We start from the raw sequence: 10591 nt of genomic DNA, 5'->3' as shown, positions 1-10591 counted from the left end.
AAACCATTCACAACCAATTCCAACTCAAGAAGAGTGTCATAACCCTGCAACAGCTGATAAACTAACTTACATATATAACTAAAGACGCGGAAATATAAGGATACAAACCAAAAATAGAAAGGGAGACATATGTCCCTTCAAATTATATACAAACCAAAAGTGTAAAAGGTTTACTAATAAAATAGCCAAAACTAGGTCCAAGGTTCCTTGCTCACTAGCCGTCTGTGACCCCAACTAGCATCAACAACCCACAATCGCATTTTATACAAACACGAAACCACAATTCAGTGGGGAGTAACTTCGAGTCCTCCCAGCCACGAATCGTCAAAATTAATGTAACATGTAGTGTAACATGTAAACAATTTGATAAACCATTTACTTATCATGTATTCTAACAAGTGACCCCTAAACTGACCCAACTAACTATCATGTGAATCATATAACAAATTGTAATCCAAACTCTATCAACCATAGCCGGCTTGCATCTCACCTTCTATGATTCATAGAATCATCAAACAAGAAAGGGCAATATATCAAAGACAGGCATAAGTTCTTAGCACCGTCAATAGTCACTTTGTAACTCAAGTCTATACCACGAGGTAGGGAAGGTAATCGAACCGGTATCTTGGCTCAGCGGTTACTATTAAGAAAACATGGCCAAGAGACAACACAACCCTAGCCTAAAATCTGCGCAGACCTAGACATGCGGATACACACCACCGCACCCAAGACTCACAACTTTTTTTTAAAACAAAGTGAAGTGAGTACCCTAAGGACACCACCGAAGGGTCGGCTAGTACTTAAGCTGACCCCATACTATCAAAATAAGTACCTGAGGTCATGCCCCAACTTGGATAAACATCCACTAGTCAGGAACACAAAGGCTATCAAGCAGTGAACATATACTCGTCAAAGACTATAAAGACCTATCTATGATGAAGGCCGAAATACTCACCTAGGACCTAGTCACAGCTAGTCCCAACTTGAATATTTTAGCCCACACCACCCAAGACTCACCACATAAGTCAAGTAAGACACCCACTTCACCTTAAGAGGGCAAAAAGTCCTACTTACCAACATAAATTCTAACATTCTATCATGTGAAAGCTATATAAATGTCTATTTACAGCATACAATCCCAACAGTTCCTCAATAAGAATTCAATACTAACTTCCAATTCTAGCAATTTTAACAATATTAAAGGCTTTAGGGGAATCTAGGGCCATTACTACAAAATAAGAAGCTAATTAAATTCAACTAACTAAATAAGAAGCTATTTAAATTCAACTAATTACACATGTGAAATAGAGATATAATAAATGGCCTAAAACAAGAAAAAGGCCGATTATCTAAATCATTCAACCGAATTTTTACCCGCAACCCCAGCCCCGCGATGTGCACGGGTCAAATTGCGGCTGACCAATCACTCAATTAATCGACATCGCATCGGTCGAGGGACTAAGGCTCAGTTTTCGGCACAATCAACAAAGCATTACAATTATAGCTATAAAATTCATTTTGGGCCTATTAATTACAATTTCCTTTTGTAAACTACCCTAGCATGTGATAACCATTAATATAAGCACAATTTTACCAATAACATAATTTTTGTTACTATCAAAATACTACCCATTTGTTACTTATACTATTCTAACCTTAATTAACCTGAAATGACCAATATTGTACGAAAAACCGCAAAACAAGCACGGACCAACCCGGCCAACCCCAAGACCCGGGGCTGCCGTGGGCTGCCATTCTGCTTGCAGACGCTCACTGCCGCACCATTTCTCCTCTTTTTTTTTTTCATTTTTATACATTATAAGACCGTCTGAAAATTAATTAATCGTCCCCAATTCAACTTTGATAATTTAAACTACCAAAAGGCACAAATTAAGCTTGCATGCAACTAAGTTTAACATGTGAAAATTACTACCCAACAAAAATTCACCAAACATACAAAAATCAAAAACATGTGACGATCTTTCGTCGAGTAACTCGAAATATGTTACCTTAAGCTAGAAAATGAGCAATTAGCACCTTGAAAACCCAAACCCTAACGACACTAGCCGCTATCCTCTACAATATACGAGTCCCCGAACTCGTCTTCCAATCCTTCACCTAAATAAACAATTAAAACACAATAATTAAACATATATACCGAAAATTCCGAAATTTGGTCTTAAAATAACTTAATGAAAACTGAAATTAAATTACCAAGTTGTAGATCGTGTCGAGGGGATTCCGGAAAGGTAAATTATGCGAAAAACGGACTAGTAACGAAGAATTTATGGCGATTTTGAGCTTGAAATATGTTAATGGTGTTTTGTTGGTTTGATGTTGATGATGATGATGCTAAGAACAAAAAAATCAGAAAAATAGAATAAAGGGGGAGGGTGGTGCGCGTGAAAGGAGAAAGGAAAGGAGAAAAGGAAAGTGCGGGATTTTCAGTCGGGATTTTTACGAGTCGGTTTTGACTCGTTTCAATAATAATTAAATCCGTAAGTCAAATGCAAATTCCGTCAAGACCAAAGTCTTTAAACACAAGATTACAATAAAATTGAGTATTCATACGACCCATTTCCAATTTCGTTTACCCAAAGTTCAAACGAATTGTCATTTTCCCCCCGATACGCCCTTATTTCGAAACAAAAGTTTTTACACGGTTTAAACTATTTTTAAACATCTCGAAACTATCAAAATAAATACTTTTCATCAAAATATAATAAAATTATATTTCTTTAAATTATTTTTACTTTAAATACTTAATTATCACTTTTATTTTGATTAATAAATTATTTCTGAAATATATTAACGGTCCGAAATTTACGGGGCGTTACAATCACCCCTCCTTTTAAAAAGTTTCGTCCTCGAAACTTAGAAGGAGAAATTATAGTTATAAGAAAATATAGATATCTTTACAATGAAACGGTGATACTCTTGTTGATCAGACAAGAACATCCATATTCATATCAAGATATAAAAATACTTCTTCACCAATAAATGAGAAAACTCATTATTGGGACGTCACCAACAACGAGATTTAACATTCACTAATGTTAAAACCATTGAAAATCATAAAAGCATTTTCAAACTTTCAGTTTAATATTCTATAGTAAGAATACTATCTTTACTAAATATGATTATACAAAGCTTAGAAACTCGGAAAAAGAGTAAGAAAAAGAAATATCTTACGGAAATAAATCAAAATTTCATTTTCAAATCCTTAAAAATAGGTTAGGTTTGCAGAAGTGACATAAACTTTCAAGAATGAATCGAAACTGGTAGCTTGAAATATTTAGAAATTCCCCGAAGTGAAAAGTAACTTAGACCTCATAGGAGCAGGTATGCTAAAAGGATTCAAGCTTAACTAATCAAAAAGAGCTATGATGAATTTTATGGGGTAAGAATTGAAGCCATAATTACAAGGATGTCAAAGATAGAGTTTCATAGGTTACCAACATCAAACTTACGAGAGGAGTATGATGATGTAAGGAAGAGAGATATGAGCGGTAACGCTCATGATCAAGGAAGAAGGGAGATTAGACACCAAGGAAACGCCAGACACTCATATCTCCAATAACAACATCACTCCCAAGAGTCTCCTCAATCGCTTATGTTACTTCTTCCTAACATATTCCCTGGAACAAGATATTTCACTATAAGTGTGATCTCAACGCTCCAAATTCTCAAACATCCCGAAACGACTTTCACAAGCCTAAGGTCAAGACTTCCAACAAAGCTGTATTTGTATCCCACTAGTGTCAACTATGGGTTCCTCAAAAATTCCACAAGGTTCTCATTTCAAAACAAGGTAGTAACATACCAACCTCAAATTATGAAAAATCAATAGGATCTCAAGTTTCTCTATCCTTTTACTCATTAAGGATTCTCAAAAGCAAAACTACACCCAGCTCCAACATTGTCTCATCATCTCAAGCACTCAATGCGACCTCAAGGTCTACAAAACTATAGGATTAACAAATTCTTCTCAACACTAAGTCTCTCTAAACTCAAGAACTCTCAAGAGTCAACTAGAATGCCAAATCACATCACCAAACCATTCTGGTCATCAACATCCCCAAGGAGTATTCTTTCAAATTTGATATCCTAAACTTACTTACCATCAAATTCTCAAGGTACAAGGTCATAATTGTAACAACACTTTATCACCTCAGAGTTTCTAAAACCATAAATTGAAATTAGGTTCCTTAGCCTAACAATTGGTGTCATCCATACCATTACCCTTTCTAGTTACCAAAACAAGTGCTAAGACTTCCCAACAATGTAGCTTACTCTCACTCTCATAACATACTTCAAGTAGTAATCAATATCACCCTCTAAAACCAACAAATAATCCCACATTTAACATTTCCCACATGATAACATATACACTATCAAACCCTCATATCCAAAATGATTATGGAAGCCCAACCCAAACTCGGCTACTTAGTCAAACCTATATCCTCAAATCACATCTTACAAACTCTGTAAACATGGTCAACAGGGTACCAACTATACTAAGGAGGTAAGGAGTGATAACGGAATAGAGAAAAAGTAAAACATTTCTGAAGGGTGCATGCATCTGCCAAGTTAGGAAACTAAGGAGTCAGACCGTAAAGATAACGGTTGACAAAAATAAGAGGTATTCGAGTTAAGAAGATATCTCGGGAAAGAAGAAGATACGTAAAATTTAGCATAAAGACAAGGTTCAACGATCGTTAAAGAGAAGGAAAGGAGAATAGAAGCGGCACAATGAAAGGGTTACCGCTTACTAAACACTCATCAAAGCTTATGATCGATATGATAAGGTTACATCACTAAGGTGCTCAACAAAGCCCTAAATGTCTACTACATCGTAGGACTAACAAGGATTCCACAATGATAGGTATTCCTCAACTCAATTGGTTCTAAGAGCCAAAATCAATTCACCACACAAATTCATTTGTTACCACCCATGTCCCAAAGTATCTTCTTTACAATTCTCGTCCTTGAACTTTACTTACTATGTCATCCCCAAGTATATCACATCACCACTTAATACTTCTAGTCTCCGATACCATAAATTGGAATCACATCCTTGAACTCACGAACTACATTGAACAACATTCCACCAAGATTCCCAAATTCAGATATGATTAAAAAGGTCAACAGGGGCTACTCTATACTAGATTTGGTCAACTCAAAAGGTTTAACAAACTAACTAATTCCAAAGTACAATACCAATCCATTAATCAACATCAATGTCCTATTGTATTCCTTTCAAGGCCCACAAGGATTAGGGCTAACTATCATACCTTTAATTCTCCACAAGAAATATCGAGACTCTCAAATGAAGTAGCTTAGGTTCATTCCATCCTACGTGCTAAGGTAGTACCCATGCTTAATCATCTATAACAAACAAGCTCTCTATAGACATAAATCCCAAGGTATTTCTCAATTCACTAAATTCTCATATCAAGCACAACTAACAAGACTAACCGAAGGATCCCAAATTATATTCTCCTATACAACTCAAACCTTAAACAATCAATTTCTCCACTCGTTCACGCCCTCCAATGATACATTCTCTCAAAACTGGGTTTTCTTGAACAAGGGAACTATCCTGCGGTATAAAAGGAAGGTGTCCACATGGACTTTATTATAAGAAGAAAACGAACCTAAGATGAAACGGGAGAAAGAATTGAAAGGTAGTTACCTAGGCGAGATAAGAGGAATTTGAAAGACGAATGACCAACGAAAATGGAAGATTAAGGTAAGATACACTGAATACGAAAAGAAATATCAAGAAAGTGGAAGCATTCTACATTTGGCATAACCAACCTTTAGTGGCACCAAAACTAATAACTAACAATCAACAAACCTAACAATTAGCAATCACAAACAGACTACCACATAAAATCCTAATTCTACCCATCCTACCCTTCTCTCAAGTTTATTATTTTAAGATCAAGAGATTTCTAAGTGGGGTGCACAAACGTGCGTCGAGAGCAATTGGCTCTGATACCAACTGTGACACCCTTAAATCTAGCCTTAATTATATACGTAAATTCTACAGAAAAACTGGTAGGATATGTTTGTAAATGGTTCAACTAGTCCAAAACCTGCAATTTCAAAAAAATTTCGACTAAACCATTCACAACCAATTCCAACTCAAGAAGAGTGTCATAACCCCGCAATGTACCGATAAACTAACTTACATATATAACTAAAGACGCGGAAATATAAGGATACAAACCAAAAATAGAAAGGGAGACATATGTCCCTTCAAATTATATACAAACCAAAAGTGTAAAAGGTTTACTAATAAAATAGCCAAAACTAGGTCCAAGGTTCCTTGCTCACTAGCCGTCTCGTGACCCCAACTAGCATCAACAACCCGTCAATCGCATTTTATACAAACACGACACCACAATTCAAATGGGGAGTAACTTCGAGTCCTCCCAGCCACGAATCGTCAAAATTAATGTAACATGTAGTGTAACATGTAAACAATTTGATAAACCATTTACTTATCATGTATTCTAACAAGTGACCCCTAAACTGACCCAACTAACTATCATGTGAATCATATAACAAATTGTAATCCAAACTCTATCAACCATAGCCGGCTTGCATCTCACCTTCTATGATTCATAGAATCATAAACAAGAAAGGGCAATATATCAAAGACAGGCATAAGTTCTTAGCACCGTCAATAGTCACTTTGTAACTCAAGTCTATACCACGAGGTAGGGAAGGTAATCGAACCGGTATCTTGGCTCAGCGGTTACTATTAAGAAAACATGGCCAAGAGACAACACAACCCTAGCCTAAAATCACAAGCAGACCTAGACATGCGGATACACACCACCGCACCCAAGACTCACAACTTTTTTAAAACAAAGTGAAGTGAGTACCCTAAGGACACCACCGAAGGGTTGGCTAGTACTTAAGGTGACCCCATACTATCAAAATAAGTACCTGAGGTCATGCCCCAACTTGGATAAACATCCACTAGTCAGGAACACAAAGGCTATCAAGCAGTGAACATATACTCGTCAAAGACTATAAAGACCTATCTATGATGAAGGCCGAAATACTCACCTAGGACCTAGTCACAGCTAGTCCCAACTTGAATATTTTAGCCCACACCACCCAAGACTCACCACATAAGTCAAGTAAGACACCCACTTCACCTTAAGAGGGCAAAAAGTCCTACTTACCAACATAAATTCTAACATTCTATCATGTGAAAGCTATATAAATGTCTATTTACAAAGATACAATCCCAACAGTTCCTCAATAAGAATTCAATACTAACTTCCAATTCTAGCAATTTTAACAATATTAAAGGCTTTAGGGGAATCTAGGGCCATTACTACAAAATAAGAAGCTATTTAAATTCAACTAACTAAATAAGAAGCTATTTAAATTCAACTAATTACACATGTGAAATAGAGATATAATAAATGGCCTAAAACAAGAAAAAGGCCGATTATCTAAATCATTCAACCGAATTTTTACCCGCAACCCCAGCCTGCGGACAGTACGGGTCAAATTGCGGCCGACCAATCACTCAATTAATCGACATCGCATCGACCAAAAGGGACTAAGGCTCGCCAACAATCAACAAAGCATTACAATTATAGCTATAAAATTCATTTTGGGCCTATTAATTACAATTTCCTTTTGTAAACTACCCTAGCATGTGATAACCATTAATATAAGCACAATTTTACCAATAACATAATTTTTGTTACTATCGAAATACTACCCATTTGTTACTTATACTATTCTAACCTTAATTAACCCGAAATGACCAATATTGTACGAAAAACCGCAAAACAAGCACGGACCAACCCGGGCCAACCCCAAGACCGGCCGGGGCTGCCGTGGGCCTGCCGGCTGCTGCCGGGCCCACTGTCGCACCATTTCTCCTCTTTTATTTTCATTTTTATACATTATAAGACCGTCTGAAAATTAATTAATCGTCCCCAATTCAACTTTGATAATTTAAACTACCAAAAGGCACAAATTAAGCTTGCATGCAACTAAGTTTAACATGTGAAAATTACTACCCAACAAAAATTCACCAAACATACAAAAATCAAAAACATGTGACGATCTTTCGTCGAGTAACTCGAAATATGTTACCTTAAGCTAGAAAATGAGCAATTAGCACCTTGAAAACCCAAACCCTAACGACACTAGCCGCTATCCTCTACAATATACGAGTCCCCGAACTCGTCTTCCAATCCTTCACCTAAATAAACAATTAAAACACAATAATTAAACATATATACCGAAAATTCCGAAATTTGGTCTTAAAATAACTTAATGAAAACTGAAATTAAATTGTACCAAGTTGTAGATCGTGTCGAGGGGATTCCGGAAAGGTAAATTATGCGAAAAACGGACTAGTAACGAAGAATTTATGGCGATTTTGAGCTTGAAATATGTTAATGGTGTTTTGTTGGTTTGATGTTGATGATGATGATGCTAAGAACAAAAAAATCAGAAAAATAGAATAAAGGGGGAGGGTGGTGCGCGTGAAAGGAGAAAGGAAAGGAGAAAAGGAAAGTGCGGGATTTTCAGTCGGGATTTTTACGAGTCGGTTTTGACTCGTTTCAATAATAATTAAATCCGTAAGTCAAATGCAAATTCCGTCAAGACCAAAGTCTTTAAACACAAGATTACAATAAAATTGAGTATTCATACGACCCATTTCCAATTTCGTTTACCCAACGTTCAAACGAATTGTCATTTTCCCCCCGATACGCCCTTATTTCGAAACAAAAGTTTTTACACGGTTTAAACTATTTTTAAACATCTCGAAACTATCAAAATAAATACTTTTCTTCAAAATATAATAAAATTATATTTCTTTAAATTATTTTTACTTTAAATACTTAATTATCACTTTTATTTTGATTAATAAATTATTTCTGAAATATATTAACGGTCCGAAATTTACGGGGCGTTACAACAATCCCACTAAATGTCCTCGAGCATTTGATTCGTTGTTATATAAGCACTCTTGATTTGGTTCAATAACCACCCAAATGAACTCGGGTCAAGAGTGTAATACTACGGTTTTCTATGTCTATGGGCACTCTATCGAGTACGGCTTACTTTGTCGAGTAAGTAGCTTTTGACGCAAAACAGTTGTCTGCCTGTAGGGTACTCGATCGAGTAAGTTGGGGACTCGATCGAGTAAGGGGCACTCGATCGAGTAAGTCACTTACTCGATCGAGTAAGTGTGTTTTACGGGGTTGTTTAGACGGGTTTTGTTAATAACGCGAGATTAGTATAAAAGCTTCTGTCATTATTTTCTTAAACACTTTTCAACATTCTAAAACCTTTCAAGAGAGATTAGAAGTTACGTTGTTCGCATCCCTCGCGTTATTGGCAAATTCTCAAGGCTAGGTTCGTCGGATCATCTCGTTCGTTATACCGTTGTGATCGTCGTGTCAAGGGTAAGTTCCTTGTATAATTTTTATAGCGTTTGGTTGAGTTTCATTAAAACCCTAATTGGGTAATGTTGGGGGGTTTTGGGTGTTTTGTGATGTGTAGTTGGTAATTGTATGTGTGCATGTTATAGGAGGAGGATTCGTAGAGGAGAGATTTTGATTAGCTGCTAGATCGTCTGTGGTGATTGCTATTCCAGGTAGGGTTTCCCTACTCAGTATTGATTATATGGTTGTGTTGGTAATTATCTGTTGTCGTTGTATATCGTATTGGCATTGGATTCTGATTTGGTGATTGTTGGTAGTGTAATGTGGTTATTGTATAATTGTCTGTGGTTTGCGAGGTGCGTCCTCGGCTGAGTGGCGTCACTTGCGGGAGTGGCTTCACGCCCTTGATTCGCCTTCTGTGGAACCCGCCACAGAAGGGATGTGCACATTAAGGAACATTGGTTTATCGCTCGAATGGGATGAGCGGGACTTAGGTGGGAACGGCTGCGGTCCCCCACTGACTGTATGGAATACTTGTTGCGATGAGTATTCTGGCAAGGCTACACACTTTAGTGTGTAGTCAGATGTGTGATGATGTGACAGAGTTGGTGGATTGGTTTGATTTGTAATGTTGTTTTATTGCAGCTGTTTATGTTGTGTAATCAGTACTGACCCCGTTTAATTGTTTTAAAAACTGTGGTGATCCATTCGGGGATGGTTAACAGTTAATGAGCAGGTATGATTGATGCGCATGGGATAGCTGGGTTGAGTCATCACGAGCCGTATTAGAAGTCTTCCGCTGTGTCGAACATTCTTTCATTTTGTTTAATTGGTTTTAACATTTTAGAGAACGTTTGTATTTCATTTCATCAGTTTTGGATTTGGTTTGTATCGCTTTAAACTTTATTATTAAAGTACGTTTCTTTATGGTCTATTTCATTATCATTGCCTCGGGTAACCGAGGTGGTAGCACTTCCATGCCTTAAGTGGTCCTGGTAAGGAACTTGGAGTATGAGGGTGTTACAAAGTGGTATCAGAGCGACGATCTTGAAACCGGTAACTAATGAACCTAATGAACATAGGAAGTCAAACTAAAATGAACCCGGGTAGGAGTTGTTAGGAGTTAATGCAAAGGCTTGGGAGACGTCCTAAAGTCG

General features: G+C 37.0%; 1 long non-coding RNA gene across 1 annotated transcript; it reads right to left on the bottom strand.

Annotated features, from left to right (window-relative positions):
- Window positions 1-1807: 1807 nt before the first annotated feature.
- LOC141622004 (uncharacterized) lies at window positions 1808-8830 on the bottom strand. The gene is made up of 3 exons (XR_012532821.1): window positions 8341-8830; window positions 8134-8242; window positions 1808-2118 (listed from the first exon to the last, which is right to left on the bottom strand). It is a non-coding gene; the product is annotated as an uncharacterized LOC141622004 (long non-coding RNA).
- Window positions 8831-10591: the final 1761 nt, after the last annotated feature.

Source organism: Silene latifolia, chromosome X, assembly GCF_048544455.1.
Source record: "Silene latifolia isolate original U9 population chromosome X, ASM4854445v1, whole genome shotgun sequence".
In the NCBI taxonomy this organism is placed as follows: domain Eukaryota; kingdom Viridiplantae; phylum Streptophyta; class Magnoliopsida; order Caryophyllales; family Caryophyllaceae; genus Silene; species Silene latifolia.
The sequence above is the reverse complement of the archived record's forward strand: the minus strand, read 5'-3'. Positions and strand labels throughout refer to the sequence as shown.